General features: G+C 41.3%; 1 pseudogene across 1 annotated transcript; it reads left to right on the top strand.

The window, feature by feature from the left end:
- The first annotated feature begins 12,413 nt into the window (after nucleotides 1–12,413).
- On the top strand, nucleotides 12,414–13,165 carry LOC122705474 (annotated as a pseudogene). The gene has a single exon (XR_006344108.1). The product of XR_006344108.1 is annotated as a 60S ribosomal protein L10-like (transcript).
- Nucleotides 13,166–15,865: the final 2,700 nt, after the last annotated feature.

Genomic DNA, 15,865 nt, shown 5'->3' with positions numbered 1-15,865 from the left:
GCAACTTCCAAGTTGACCTCGCTTCCATCCAAGAGACAAGCGGAATCAGCCTGGACTCTTCTGGGCCCAATGCTGAGCTCTCCTGGAGGTTCTGGTTGGACCAGCTCGAGGCAGATGTCTGCCCGGGGCCAGTCAGAGAGGCCAGAGGCTCTGGAGTCACAGCTGCTTGCTTTCTGGCCAGACAGGCCAGGGAGGAAGCGGGTGGTTCTTTAGCTTGGGCTTCAACAAAAGCCCTAAAATAAGAGATTCTGTGCTCTTCTATGCCTCAATGAAAGAGATCATTCTTTTCTACATTTGTTGTAAACCCAAACCTTGTCTGGAAGTCTGCCTCCCCGTTGGAGCCCAGAGCTGAATTATTCTCAGCCTCCCCACTGCCGCACACCCCCACACCCTGCATCTGCCACTGAGAGCTGGGAGAAGCTGAGAGGGTACCAGGGCCTGCCACTGTCCACATCCTGGCTCTTATGCGAGCATTAGAAAAGTTTACTTAAGTTTCATCTTAGACTTATTTTATGCAACAGGTCAGTGGGCCCAAAATTCTTCGTTCAAAAGAATTTCTAAGGACATGCTCCTGAGCCTATGGTGGAAAAGGCTGATGTGAGCTTCTAAAACCAGAATTTATGTGGTGCTTCCTGCTTTGGGAGTCTATGGGTTCAATGCCAGAAAGGAACTCAGGTCCTTTTCTTTCACTCTTAACAACTGCTGATAACATCTATTGTACGATTGCTATGGGGCAGGCCCTGGTCTCAGTCCCTCCCTTCTACCATCACCTACCCCGACAATCGCTGATCGCCTTTATGTCACCATAGTTTTGTATTTTCTTAAATTTCATATAAATGGAACCATCTAGCTTTTTCTATCCAGATTTTTCCACTTAGTATGATGCTTTTGAGATTCATTTGTATTTTGGTACATTTCAAGAGTTCAGTTCTTTTTATTACCAAGTAGAATGCTATTGTCTGGATGTACCATGGTTTGTTAATCCATTTGAAGGACATTTGAGTTGTTTCCACTTTGGGGCTACTGTGATAAAACTGCTAAGAAAATTCATATACAAGTCTTTGTGTGGACAGATATCTTCTTTCTCTTAGGTAAACACCTAGGAATGGGACTGCTGGCTCCAATGGTAAGTGTACCTTTAGCTTTATAAGAAACAGCAGAGTCTTCCCTGGCAGTCCAGCATTGGCTTAGCCTTCCAGTGCAGGGGGTATGGGTTCGATCCCTGGTCAGGGGGCTAGGACCCCACATGCCTCGCAGCTAGGAAACCAAAACATAAAACAGAAGCAATACTGTAGCAAATTCAATAACTAATTTGAAAATAGTTCCACATTAAAAAAAAAAAAATCTTAGAAAGAAAAACTGCAAACTGGAAATAGAAATACCATTTCAAGTGATCTTTAATCTTAAAAAACTTTGGATGCTCAGCTTAGCATGTATGCATCCTCAGTCGCTAAGTCATGGAACCCTGCAGACTCTGTCCATGGAATTCTCCAGGCAAGAATACTAGAAAGGGTTACCATTTGCTACTCCAGGGGATCTTCCCGACCCAGAGATCAAACCCGTGTCTCTTGCACCCCCCACACTGACTGGCAGATTCTTCACCACTGCGCCACCTGGCCACCTGGGAAACCCACTCTGCCTAGCACTAGGCCTCAAAAAAGACTATCTTCTGGACAATAGCAGAGCTAACCATGACAGGATCACCCTGATGACGAATCAAGTTGTACGTTTCACTCTCATGGCCTGGAGTTTCCTCACCCCTGTGATGTGAGAGGGGAGGGTCATTCACCCCCATCCTATGTCTCATCTTCCCCTGCCTTTCCATCATCTTTCTGTGCGGGACTCTGGCCTGAGTGCCACATGCAGAGGTAGGTACAAGCAGTCTATACATAATGTATATATTGTCTGGGAGTTAAGTTTCCACCCAAAGAAAAAGCCCTAGCTGCCTGACTTTAAATTAACTATTCATTAGTTTGGCTACAGTATCCTCCGTCAAACAATGGGCAAGTCATAAGGCTGAATAGACCCAGCAGACAAAGCAGGATCCCTTTTCCTAGCTGGATGTCTGACCAGAGCCAATTCTCAGTTACCGAATCAGTCAATAAGCATTTGCTGAACTGTACCAGAATAGTACACATGGAACTGATATTTCTTACAACCTTACAGTTCTTGCCCACCCACTCTGAGTATTGTCATTACTTTTTGACAGATGATTAAACAGAAACTTGAAGATGTGATGCGAGGTTACCCAGCAGAAGCTGGGATGGATTCCAGGTCTTCCTGCTTTGCCGTCCCTTCCCTGGGTAACCCCTAAGATAGTTGGGTTTGGGGTCGGGGTGGGGAGACGAGGCTAAAACGCACGAAACACGACAATCCAGTTTTTTCCCCAGGGCATTCCTGAAAACAATTGTCCACTGCATAAAAGTGTCTTTTCCCCATAAGAACGTAGTTTGAGTTGTGAATTTGTCCCTGATTAAGGCTCTGACATAAATTAAATGATGAAAATGCCTTATAAGTAAAGTTATTACAAACAAATCTTTATAATAACTACTAAAACCCTGCTCAGTCCTTATGAAACAGGCACAGAGCCACTGTAGACCTTAATTACACAAGGAGCCGTCTTCCACGGCAAATTTTCTTATGCAACAAGAAAAATGTTATGTCTTTAGCATGATTTAAAACTAATATGCTAGAAATGGTGAGCAGTGAACATATAGTTAGAAATGCTTTTATTAATGTTTAGAACAGCACTGGGTGGGAAAATGCCAACTGCTTTGGCCTCTTTATAAAAGCTGGACTAACATTTTGTATGGATCTTATTTCTCTTTTGTCAAGTTCTTACTCTCCATGGGCAGGGTCCACAGATGGGCATCAGGGGACTTTGCACCACTTGAAATTATATGCAACATGTTTTGAGGATATATATGTATTGTGGAGCTCTAGATTTCACCAGATCCTCACAAGCCTCTGTGACACAGCCACATATTTGAATCACTTATTTCTTAGTGTTTTTTCTATTGTGAGCAGTGGCACTAAAATTATTCCACTGACTTTAGAACCTTGCTGAGTTGGAATCATTCTTTCAAAGAGCAGCCTGGGGACTTCCCTGGTGGTCCAGTGGTTAAGAAACCACCTTCCAATAGAGGGGATGTGGGTTCGATCCCTGGGTCGGGAAGATCCTCTGGAGAAGGGCATGGCAACCCACTCTAGTATTCTTGCCAGGAAAATCCCGTGAACAGAGGAGCCTGGGAGGCTACAGTCCATGGGGTTGCAAAGAGTTGAACACGACTGAAGTGACTGAACACCCACATGCCACAAGTAGAGAGCCCACGTGTCACAATGAAAGATCCTGCTGAGGATCTTAAAAAAAACCTGAGGCAGTCAAATAAATAAATATTTATAAATAAATAAATATAAATATAAATATAAAGATCCTGCTGAGGATCTTAAAAAAAAACCTGAGGCAGTCAAATAAATAAATATTTATAAATAAAAAGTAGCCTGGATCCTCTTGGTGGTGTGATGGGCTTGATTCCTAGAAGGACTCCCTCCATATAAAACAACTGGATCCTTAAAAAAAAATTTTTTTTTAATGCATTGCTGGGTATGCAGATAGTAAAGGAAATCATCGGTTTCCTCACCACTAAAACTAAACAAACAAAAATCATGGACCTGAGACTGGAGGAAGGAGCACTGATTAGAAAGCAAAGTAAAGATTGGGCAGCCCTAAGGGCAAATGCCCATTTTAGCTGCTTCTGGGAAGCTTGTCCTTGGGCCAGTGGCAACATAAGGGATCTGCCTCAGGATTCCACCTTCAGTCAGTCAGTCAGTCAGTTCAGTCACTCAGTCGTGTCCGACTCTTTGCGACCCCATGAATCGCAGCACGCCAGGCCTCCCTGTCCATCACCAACTCCCAGAGTTTACTCAAACTCGTGTCATCGAGTCAGTGATGCCATCCAGCCATCTCATCCTCTGTCGTCCCCTTCTCCTCCTGCCCTCAATCTTTCCCAGCATCAGGGTCTTTTCCAATGAGTCAGTTCTTCGCATCAGGTGGCCAAAGTATTGGAGTTTCAGCTTCAGCATCAGTCCTTCCAATGATCACCCAGGACTGATCTCCTTTAGGATGGACTGGTTGGATCTCCTCTCAGTCCAAGGGACTCTCAAGAGTCTTCTCCAACACCACAGTTCAAAAGCATCAATTCCAGCTTAGCTCAGTTTAAGGGATGGTCTTTTGTTACTGGCCCCACCTCTATGGATTTCCCTGGTGGCTCAGATGGTAAAGCGTCTGCCTACAATGAGGGAGACCCAGGTTCGATCCCTGGGTCGGGAAGATCCTCTGTGGAAGGAAATGACAACCCATTTCAGTACTCTTGCCTGGAAAATCCCATGGACTGAGGAGCGTGGTAGGCTACAGCCAGTGGGGTGGAAAAGAGTTGGACAGGACTGTGCGACTTCATTTTCACTTTCCACCTGGGAGGTTTCCTCTGCCTCACTGAGAAGTGGAAACTACATTTCCCAGAATCCTCTGCTTTCCAGAATCCTCTGCCCTGTGGGGTTCCAATAGAGGCTGCACGTGAGAGGCCATTGGCAGATGCCGAAGGCAGGTGCGAGGAAGAGGGCACAGTTCTCCAGGGGAGTTGAAGACTCATGACCAGACATGAGTTCACGGTGGCTTCAGGATGTGCTTCTTGAGGCTCACCTGCAACATGCTGCAGCCTGAGAGGGTGAGGGGTGGGGGTGAGGGGCGCTTCCCAGAGGCCCTTGAGATTAGGGTGGTTCTTTCCCAGAGGTTCTTGAGATTAGAGTGGCCTTCAGGCAAGCCTGAGAACCACCCTTGTGGGTGCTACAGACTGAAGTTGCAGTTGAAGTTTCCCTTACCTTTGCTTCCCCAAGCCTTCCAAGGGTTATATAAACCTCTAATTTCCCTGTATCCAAAACTGAGATGGTTGGCATGCCAACTATCACTTTATTCTCTCTTGTTCCAAATTCACTTTTCAATACCTGTTCTGTGATCATGGGCAAAACTTTTAAACGCATCTTCTTACTATGAGCCTGATATTAAGTTTTTCAGTAGATGGCGCTGGAAAGACACTGGAGGAGGAAAGGCTTCTCCTGCTGGTACTGGTGCTGTACATTGGAAGGTGGTACGGATGGGAGCAATTTGGGTGGTGCTCTGCCCAGACACACACCCAGAACACACAGTCTCTCAGTGACCTCCCAGCTCCTGCTTGGTCTGGTGATCACTTCCCTCGGCGCTCAAACACGACAGTGGGCTGCAGGCCTCCCTCCTACAGTGGTGCTACATTCCCTCCGCACACCTGCATGCCTGACCACCTGCGCCCTGGGCACTGCTCACCTGTGCTTCACTGGGCTGCTTCTTGCCTTTTCAGACATTGAGGACAGGCTCTGGCCCAGGCTGCCTTTCAAACTTCTCTGCCATACAGTGGTCTTCACCCACATCTTCTCCAGTGAGGTCTGAACCCCAGCTTTGGGAAGGGAGCTCCCCTTCATCGTTTGTCCTTCCTTAGGTACTTTCTGTCAGCACTATATTCCTTTTTTTTTTCCTTAAATAATGGTCCTATTCTATTTTGCTTATATATTTTTAATATTTTATATATTTATTTGGCTGTGCCAGCTCTTAGTTATGGTACACAGGATCTTTGATTTTCATTAATGGCATGTGGGATTGTTGCAGTGAAAAGGAAAACAGAGGAATGAGTTTTTCTCTTTCCCTTCCCTGAGAACAAAGAAGCTAAAGAGAACAGTGAGCAAGCCTGAACATTCCTAGTTTTGTTTTTTTTTCACTTTAACTGTTTCTAACTCTGAATGTCTGTAACTAAGTTTGCTTTTCTGCCCTCTAACTCTGCAGGAGCTACAATTCACATTCTTTCCTTTGTTGCTGTTCAATCGCTCAGTCATGTCTGACTTTGCGACCCCATGGATTGCAGCATGCCAGGCTTCCTTGTCCTTCACTGTCTCCTGGAGTTTATTCAAACTCATGTCCATCAAGTTGGTGATGCCATCCAACCATCTCATCCTCTGCCGTCCCCTTCTCCTCCTGCCCTCAATCTTTCCCAGCATCAGGGTCTTTTCCAATGAGTCAGTTCTTTGCATCAGGTGGCCAAAGTATTGGAGCTTCAGCTTCAGCATCAGTCCTTCCAATGAATATTCAGGGTTGATTTTCTTTAGGATTGACTGGTTTGATTTCTCAAGAGTCTTCTCCAACACTACAGTTTGAAAGCATCAGTTCTTTGACAGTCAGACTTCTTTACGGTCCAACTCTCACACCCATACATGACTACTGGAAAAACCATAGCGTTGACTATATGGACCTTTGTCAGAAAAGTAATGTCTCTGCTTTTAATACAGTGTCTATGTTTGTCATAGCTTTTCTTCCAACGAGTAAGCATCTTTTAATTTCATGACTGCAGTCACCGTCGACAGTGATTTTAGAGCCCAAGAAAATAAAATCTGTCACTGTTTTCCCATCTATTTGTCATGAAGTGATGGAACCAGATGCCATGATCTTAGTTTTCTGAATGTTGAGTTTTTAACCAGCTTTTTCACTCTCCTCTTTCACATCCATCAAGAGGCTCTTTAGTTCCTCTTTGCTTTCTGCCATAAGGGTGGTGCCATTTGCATATCTGAGGTTGCTAATATTTTCCCCAGCAATCTGGATTGCACCTTGTGCTTTATCCAGCCCAACATTTTGCATGATGTACTCTTCACATAAGTTAAATAAGCAGGGTGACAATATACAGCCTTGACATACTCCTTTTCCAATTTTGAACCAGTCTGTTCCATGGTTGATTCTAACCGTTGCTTCTTGACCTGCACACAGGTTTCTCAGGAGGCAGGTGAGCTGATCTGGTATTCCCAACTCTTTAAGAATTTTTCCTTTGACTCTAGGCTAAATACATCCCCTATCTGGTGTTTACCCGTACAACACCCTTCCCCTTGTAGTTACATATCAGAAAGAAGGCTGATATGAGAGACACTGAACTGCCAGACTCAATTACTGTGTTACTGACACCAGACTATGACTGTCTTTGAGATAATGCAAGAGGAAGAAACCAAGATCCTATCATCTTTGTTCCTTGTCACTGACTCCTGACCACCAGCCCTTGCCTTATATAAGCCCCTAGACTTTTCATGAAGGGGTCAGTTCTTGAGGCCTGAGCCTACGCTGTTCCCCTCTCCACCTGCTGAGAACTAAAGCCACCTTTCTATTTCCTCCAAACTCTCCGTATTTTTTCATTTGGCTTTGGTAGGCAGAGAAGGCCGAGATTTTGGCCAGCAACAGGATCTTTCGTTGTGACATGCCAACTCTTAGTTGTGGTTTATGGGATTTAGTTCCCTGACCAGGGATGGAACCTGAACTCTGTGCATTGGGAGTGTAGAGTCTTAGCCACTGGACCACCAGTGGAGTCTCTGCATTATAGTTATTTTTATATCTTATAGTTACTCTTTTATCTTAGCTTAGTAATTCTTGATATTAAACATACTCTGTTTAAATCACTGTGTGGTTTCCATTTTCTGAATGAACAAAGGTGGATACACTCGGAATACATAGAGTATCTGGCTTCTGTTTTCCCAAGGAGAGCCTGACTGATAGAGGCTAACCATAGCCCTGGGTCTGTAGGCATCTTGGCACTAAGAAGAAGCAAATGTGTTCTTCTCTGGCGTTTACTTTCCTGCTTAGGTCCTTAGGACTCATTTGTTCATTTAACAGATTTGTTGAGCATCTGTTATGTATCAGTCATTGTTCTAGATGATGGGGATATACTAATGAACAGAAGAAAAACCCTACCTTATATTTTCACAGAAATATATCATCAAATATAGAAGGAAATATGCTACCATGAATAGAAGACAAAATAGAATACATTTATCAATAGATCTCTCTGGTTTTTAGATATTGCAACTTTCAGATAGAAGAAGAAATAAATAACTAGAAAGGAAATGTTTAAAGAAATAAAAGATGGGGACTTTCTTGGTGGTCCGATGGTTAAGAATCCACCTGCCAATGCAGGGACATGGGTTTGATCCCTGGTTCGGGAAGATTCCACAGGCTGCAGGGCAACTAAGCCCATGCACCATCAACTACTGAAGCCTCTGAGCTCTCTCTAGAGCCTGTGTTCCACAACAGTGGGAAGATGGTGCACCACAACTTGAGAGTAGCCCCTGCTCATCGCAAGGAGAGAAAGCCCACGTGAGCAACAAAGACCAGCACAGCCAAAAATTAACAAACAATCCCATTGCTGGTGGGATTGTAAAATTGTGCATCCCCATGGGAAAACCTTCGGGCAATTTCTCATACTGTTAAATAGAGCTACTACATAACTTAGATATATAGGTATATAACCAAGAGAAAAGAAAATATATACTCACACAAAAACAAGTACATAAATGTTCACGGCAGCATTATTCATAATACCCCCAAAGTAATAACAACCCAAATGTCCATCAACTGGTAAATAAATAAACACAATATGGTAGACCCATATAATGGGATATTATTCAGCCACAAGAAGGAACAAAGTAATGATAAAATATGGATGAAAATTGGAAACATTTTGCTAGATGAAAGAAACCAGTTATAGAAGGTTATATATATATTGTATGATTCCATTCACATGAATTGTCTCCAATAAGCAAATCCAAAGAGAAAGAAAATAGATTAGTGATTTTTGGGAGACAAGGGTATAAGGAAACTGGCAGTTATTGCTAATGAGTATAGAGTTTCTTTTCAGGATGATAGAATTTTTTGAGAATTCATGGTAATTATTTCACAACTTCTATGAACATGAATTGTACACTTTCAAAGGGTGAATCTTACTATTTGCAAATTATATCTCAGTAGAGCTGTTATTTTTTTAAATGAGCAAGGCAAAGAGACTATTGAAAATGACAAGACATATCTGAAAAGGGAGCAAATAGAACTTAACAATTTAGTTGTTGAGATTAAAAACTCAATAGACATATTAAACAACAGATTATACCTAGCTGGATGATGAATTAATGAACTGGAAGATAGATCTGAGAAAATTACCAGAATGCAGCACAGAGAGTCAAGGAGATGAGAAATATCAGTGAGAGGTTAAGGGAAGAATAGATGGAATGAGAAGGTCTAAAATATATCCAATTAGAATCCTAGAAGGAGAGAATAGAGAGAATAAAGAAGCAGCAATGTTTGAGAAGCTAATGGCTAAGAATTTCCAGATCTGTAAAAGACACCAACACATGGAGAGGAGAAAAAGAACATGCATCAAGCAGGTTAAAAAAAGACATACACATGGACATATGTAGAGAAACCACAGAGCAACAATGTTAAAAGCAGCTAGAGAGAAAAGCAAGACTGCCTACAAAGAAACAACAAATTGGACAGTAACAGTAACAGTGAATCTAAAAGAAAGATATCTTCAAAGTAACTGCTAACCCAGATAACAGTTAAATAAACTATTTATTTAAATAAACAGTTAAATAGCAGTTAAAATAACTGCAAAAAACTGCTAATGAAAGATGGTGATGACGTGTAATGTGTGGGGTTGAAAAGGACAGGCACAAATACTGGACGATAATAATTTATAGGTGGGGGAAAGAGAGGGAAGGCTGGTAAGAGGAGGTAGAGTGTTCGGAGTTCTTCTTGGAAAGGTTCAGGTATTGATCACTTCAGACTTTGTTAAATGTACCTGGTAAAATTTCAAGAGTAATTATTAAAAACAGAGATAGTATAACTGCCACACCAGTAGAGGAGAAAATAGAGTAAGAAAACAAAAACAAAAAGTTAGTTTAGGGGGAAAAAAATGGAGAAATTGAGAAAAGGAGAACAAATGGAAAATAAACGTTAAGATGGTAGAAATATTTTCCAAAATCGCAGGTATAGCACTCCCCTGGTGGTCCAGTGGTTGGGAATCTGCCTGCCAACGCAGAGGACAGAATGTTCCATCCCGCTCAGAGGAGATCCCACATGCCCCCAAAGCTACTAAGCCTGGGCGCCATAACCACTGCCCCCAGCTCCGGGGTCCTTAAGCCAAAACTACTGAAACCCACGTGCTCTAGAGCCTGCCTGTGCTCCCCAACAAAAGAAGCCACGGAGAAGCCCACCCACTGCAGCTAGAGACAGCCCCTGCTCTCCACAAATAGAGAACGCCCTCGAGCAGCAACGAAGACCCAGTGTGGCCAATTAAAAAAAATAAAGAGAAACCACAAGTATAAAAGGAACAAACAAGTAAAAGAGCTCAGATCTAGATTTTTAAAAAATCTAGACACACCTAGAATTAAAAGACATAGAAAGGATGAAAGTAAAATGATGAACAAAGGCAAAAGCTAATTAAAAGAAAGCCGGTGTGATTATATTGATATTAGATAAAATAGACTATGAAGCAAAAATGTATTATTAGGACCTTTTATCAGTTTAATGATAAAAGGTTTAATCCATCAGGAAAATATATTAGTTCTAAAGTTGTGGGTGCCTACTAAAATAGTATACAAATACACAAGATAAAATGTACAGAATTATGGATAGAAATTGACCAATCCATTAACATAGTGGGAGATTTCAATACAGAGCTCTCAATTATTAATGGGTCAAAAAAGATTGGAATAACACAATCAACTAGCTTGATTTAGTGGATATTTATAAATCACTCTACATCCAACAATCAAGGAATAGACATTCTTTTCCCGTGCACATGGAACATTTCCAAAAATTGACTAGATAAAAGGCCATAAAGCCGGTTTCAACAAATTTCAAAGAAATTGATTCACATAAATCACATTTTATGACCTATGATCATGGATAGAGCTTATGCAATTAAATTAAAAGTCTTTAACAGAAAGATAAATGACAGTGTCCTCTAAGTTTTGAAAATTAGAAAGTACATTTCTATATAATTTATGAGTCAAGTAAGATATAATAGAGATTAAAAGTTGTATAGAAACAACTATATGGTACATGATGAAAACTGTAAATATCAAAACTGGTGGGTGTAGCAAAAGTGGTAATTACAGGGAAATTTATTGCTTTAGATGTTTACATTAAAAAAGAAAAAAGGCTGAAAATTAATGAGCTAGCTTTCACTCTAAGAGAAAAAAAAAACCCAATAGAAAAAACACAAAGAAAGCTTAAGAGTAGATATAAAGATAAGAGCAAAAATTTATGAAATGAAACAAATATATAATAGAGATGATCAACAAGCCAAGGCCAGATAAAATAGACAAACTTTTGGTAAGATTCATTACAAAAGAGGGTAGTAAGTAGCATGCATAAACAAGTAATAACAGAAACAGAGAACTGAAGAAAGCTGCAAATACAGAAGAGATTAAACAGATAAAATGAGCATACTATAAACAACATTACATCAATGAATTAAAAAACTTATTAAAAAGGGAAACATTTCTAGAAAAATACAAGTTATCAAAGCTGTTACAAGAAAGCTTGAGTTTCTAACAGTATTAAGGAAATTAAATCAGTTTCAATGTCTTAAAAAAATTAAAAAAAAACAAGCCTTGCCATTTTTCAGGCAATTCCTAGCAAATTTTCACAGAACAAATGATTTTAATTTCACATAAAGAATATCAAATAAAGCACTGCTCCTCAACTTATATGAGGTTAGTATAACCTTGAAATAAAATCAATCAAGAACTGTATGAAAAAGAAAATTCAGACCAGAATCCCTCACAAACATAGATGGAAATATTATAAACAAACTATTAGTAAATCAAGTCCAACAGCTTATATTAAGGGCAATTCATAAAACCTAAGCTGGATTTATCCCAAGAATATTTGGATCATTTAACATTAAAGCCCATAACTTTAATTCATCACATTAATGGGTTAAAGGAGAAGTTGTATGATTATCTAAATAGATGTAGTAAAGGCAGTCAGTAAAAGCGAACATCCAGTCAGTAAAAGTTAACATCCATTCTTGATTTTAAAAAACTCTTAGAAAAGCAGGAATAAAACAAAACTTCCTAACATTAAAATGTAATCTTTTTTTAAAAAGCCTACAGAAGGGACTTCCCTGACAGTCCAATGGTTACGACTCCAAGCTACCACTGCAGGGGACACAGGTTTGATCCCTGGTCAGGGAACTAAGATCCCACATACCACATAGTATGGCCAAAAAGCAAAATAAAAAGAAAAAAAGAAGAAAAAAGACAATAGCCATCATTTATAATGGTGAATCATTGAAAGCATCGTTCCTTTAAGAGTAGAATGAAGCAAAAGTGTCTGCTATCACTCTTCTGCTCCACAAGGCAAGACAGATACAAGGAGAAAGAAGGAAACAACACTGTTATTATCTGCAGCTAATCTAATTGTATATGTAGAAAACCCTCCAAGAATCTACGGATAAATTACTAGAATTGATCAGAGAGTTTACCAAACCAAACTTGTTAAATACAGTTCACCGTCTTTCCCTTCGGCACGCCACTGAAGATCCTGGTGTCGCCATGGGCCGCCGCCCCGCCCGGTGTTACCGGTATTGTAAGAACAAGCCGTACCCAAAGTCCCGCTTCTGCCGAGGTGTCCCTGATGCTAAGATCCGCATCTTCGACTTGGGGCGTAAGAAGGCCAAAGTGGATGAGTTCCCACTCTGTGGCCACATGGTGTCAGATGAGTATGAGCAGCTCTCCTCTGAAGCCCTGGAGGCTGCCCGTATTTGTGCCAACAAGTACATGGTGAAAAGCTGTGGCAAAGATGGTTTTCACATCCGAGTGCGGCTCCACCCCTTCCATGTCATCCGCATCAACAAGATGTTGTCTTGCGCTGGAGCTGATAGACTCCAGACAGGTATGCGTGGTGCCTTTGGAAAGCCCAGGGCACAGTGGCCAGGGTCCACATTGGCCAGGTCATAATGTCCATCCGCACCAAGCTGCAGAACAAGGAGCATGTGATTGAAGCCCTCCGCCGGGCCAAGTTCAAGTTCCCTGGCCGTCAGAAGATCCACATCTCCAAGAAGTGGGGATTTACCAAGTTCAATGCGGATGAATTTGAGAACATGGTGGCAGAAAAGCGACTCATCCCGGACGGCTGTGGGGTCAAATACATCCCTAATCGTGGTCCCCTGGACAAATGGCGGGCCCTGCACTCATGAGCATCAGCTCTGTTCCCTCCTTAATCACGCTCACCAATAAATGCTATTTCCTGTCAAAAAAAAAATAAATAAATACAGTTCACCAAAGTTGCTAAATATAGAAACTGATATATATATATATATACATATATATATATATATAAACACACACACACACACACATATATTCCCAGATTAAGATCTTAAGCTTAAAATAAGAAAAAGACAAACCAGTTAAAAATGGGCAAGATGTGAATAGGCAGTTTATGAAAAAGGGAACGTAAGTCGCCAATTTAAATTAAAATATGCTTGACCTCACTGACAGCCAGGAAAATACAAGTCAATGCTATGATCAGAACTGATTTTCCAGGCTTCCCTGATGGCTCAGTGGTGGAGTCTGTCTGCCAATGCAGAAGACATGTGTTTGATCCCTGATCTGGGAAGATCCCACAAGCCACAGAGCACCTAAGCCTGTGGGCCCCAAGTACTGAGCCTGTTCTTTGGAACCCAGGAACTGCGGCTACTGAAGCCATGTGTCCCAGATCCCGTGCCCTACAAGAGAAGCCCAACCATGACTGGAGAGTGGCCCCCACGGTTGCAACTAAAGGAAAGCCTACTCAGCAACAAAGATCCAGCGCAGCCAATGACTCCATTGGCAACAATTAGGTAATTTAGTAACACCAAGTGCTGGTGAAGATGACAATCAGTGGAACCTTTTATATACCACAAATGGAGTGTAAATTGGTACAACTCTGAAAGACACTTTGGTTATATGTATTTTGCAAAATTGAACAAGACATATTACAAAGAAATTCTTAAATATGCATAAAAATATTCATTGCTGTATTGTTAATGTGGCAAAACATTGGAGGCTATGAAATGTCCATTGACAGGAGAATGGGTAAATGGATAAATAAATAGGTGTCTCTTCCCGCAGTGAATGAACTCCAGCTATACATGTAACATGGTCAAGTAAATGTATGAAAAAGGCAAGTTGCAGAAAACTACATAAAATCATGATGCCACTTTTATAAAGCTCAAATGAGCAAATTAGACAATATTTCATTTAGGGATGCATACAGAAATGATAAAATAACCTTTCAAGGAAACCAAGAAAATGGTCAACATAAAATTCAAGCCAGTATTATCTCTGGTGAGGCAGGATAAGATAGGAAAAGGGCATACAGATGGATGGATGAATTATAGGTAATGTTCTAGTTCTTAAGTTTGCTGGTGCATTTCCAGGTGTTTATTTTCTATTGCACTTATTATTTCGATATATCAAATACTATGTATTAAATATTTTTAAAGTGGCCTGTAGTTTCCCATTCTCACCACTATGTGGCAGGCTAGTCTGTCCGTAAAGTACTGTAACTTCTGAAAGGGAAAGTGAAAGTGTTTGTCACTCAGTGGTGTCCTGACTCTCTGCGACCCCATGGACTGTAGCCCACCAGGTTCCTCTGTCTGGGGAATTCTCCAGGCAAGAATACTGGAGTGGTTAGCCATTCCCTTCGCCAGGGGATCTTCCTGACCCAGGGATCAAACCTGGGTCTCCCGCATTGCAGGGAGATTCTTTACCTGAATGCGAAAGGCTAGTGAAAATAAAACCATACTTAATGACACAGTTTTCGCAGCATGCAATTTCCTCTATAGGAACACATGCAAAATGTAAAACAGGGTTTTTTGTTCTGAGTGTTTACATGCACACCCAGGGCGGCTCAGGTGCACATTACTTTGACTTGGAGCTTGCAGCTATGTGGCCAGGTTTTGTTTTTCCTTCCTTTTTGCCTGTGTAGCCATTTTTGCAAACTTAAAAGTGTACCATCTTAAATGTTAATTTTTATTTCTCAGAACTTTCCAATATTTCCCAACGTATTCATTTCTAAATTAACAACACGGAGCATAAGTTTGGTTATTTGGCTTCTCTCTTGGCAATGGGGCTTCCCTGCTGGCTGAGTGGTAAGGAATCTGCTTGCTAATGCAGGAGATGCAAGTCAATCCCTGGCTTAGGAAGAGCCTCTGGAGAAGAAAATGGCAACACTCCAGTATTCTTGCCTGGGCAATCCCATGGACAGAGGAGCCTGGTGGGCTACAGTCCATGGGGTCGCAAAAGAGTCAGACACAACTTAGGGACTAAAACGACAACTTGGTAATTGACACATCTAACTTCGCCTTCTAATATTTATTGAATAGGAGTTGTTTTGTAACATTAGCATTAGAACCACTGTTTTAATGAATATCTGGGTGACACTGTTATATACAGGAATATTTAAAAATCAGTAACTGTTAAAATAGCGACTCAATATTCATGACAGTCATCAAAATCACTCACAGGAATTCTGCTGCCAAATTCCACCAGTCACAGGAAGTGATTGACAAAAATAGGTATTTCTGTTTTAGCAGCCAATGTTATGCCACCCAGAGGCAACTATACAAAGTCTTCAGCCACCCACTTCCTTCTTCATGCTCTAGACCTGCCTGTGTACTCTGTCAGCCACTAGACACATGTGGCAACTGAGGTCTTGTAACTAACACCCAAAAAAGACATCCTTTTCATTATAGGGGACTGGAATGCAAAAGTAGGAAGTCAAGAAACACCTGGAGTAACAGGCAAATTTGGCCTTGGAGTACAGAATGAAGCAGGGCAAAGGCTAATAGAGTTTTGCCAAGAGAACGCACTGGTCATAGCAAACACCCTCTTCCAACAACACAGGAGAAGACTCTACACATGGACATCACCAGATGGTCAACACCAAAATCAGATTGATTATATTCTTTGCAGACAA

Source organism: Cervus elaphus, chromosome 12 (genome assembly GCF_910594005.1).
Source record: "Cervus elaphus chromosome 12, mCerEla1.1, whole genome shotgun sequence".
In the NCBI taxonomy this organism is placed as follows: domain Eukaryota; kingdom Metazoa; phylum Chordata; class Mammalia; order Artiodactyla; family Cervidae; genus Cervus; species Cervus elaphus.
The sequence above is the reverse complement of the archived record's forward strand: the minus strand, read 5'-3'. Positions and strand labels throughout refer to the sequence as shown.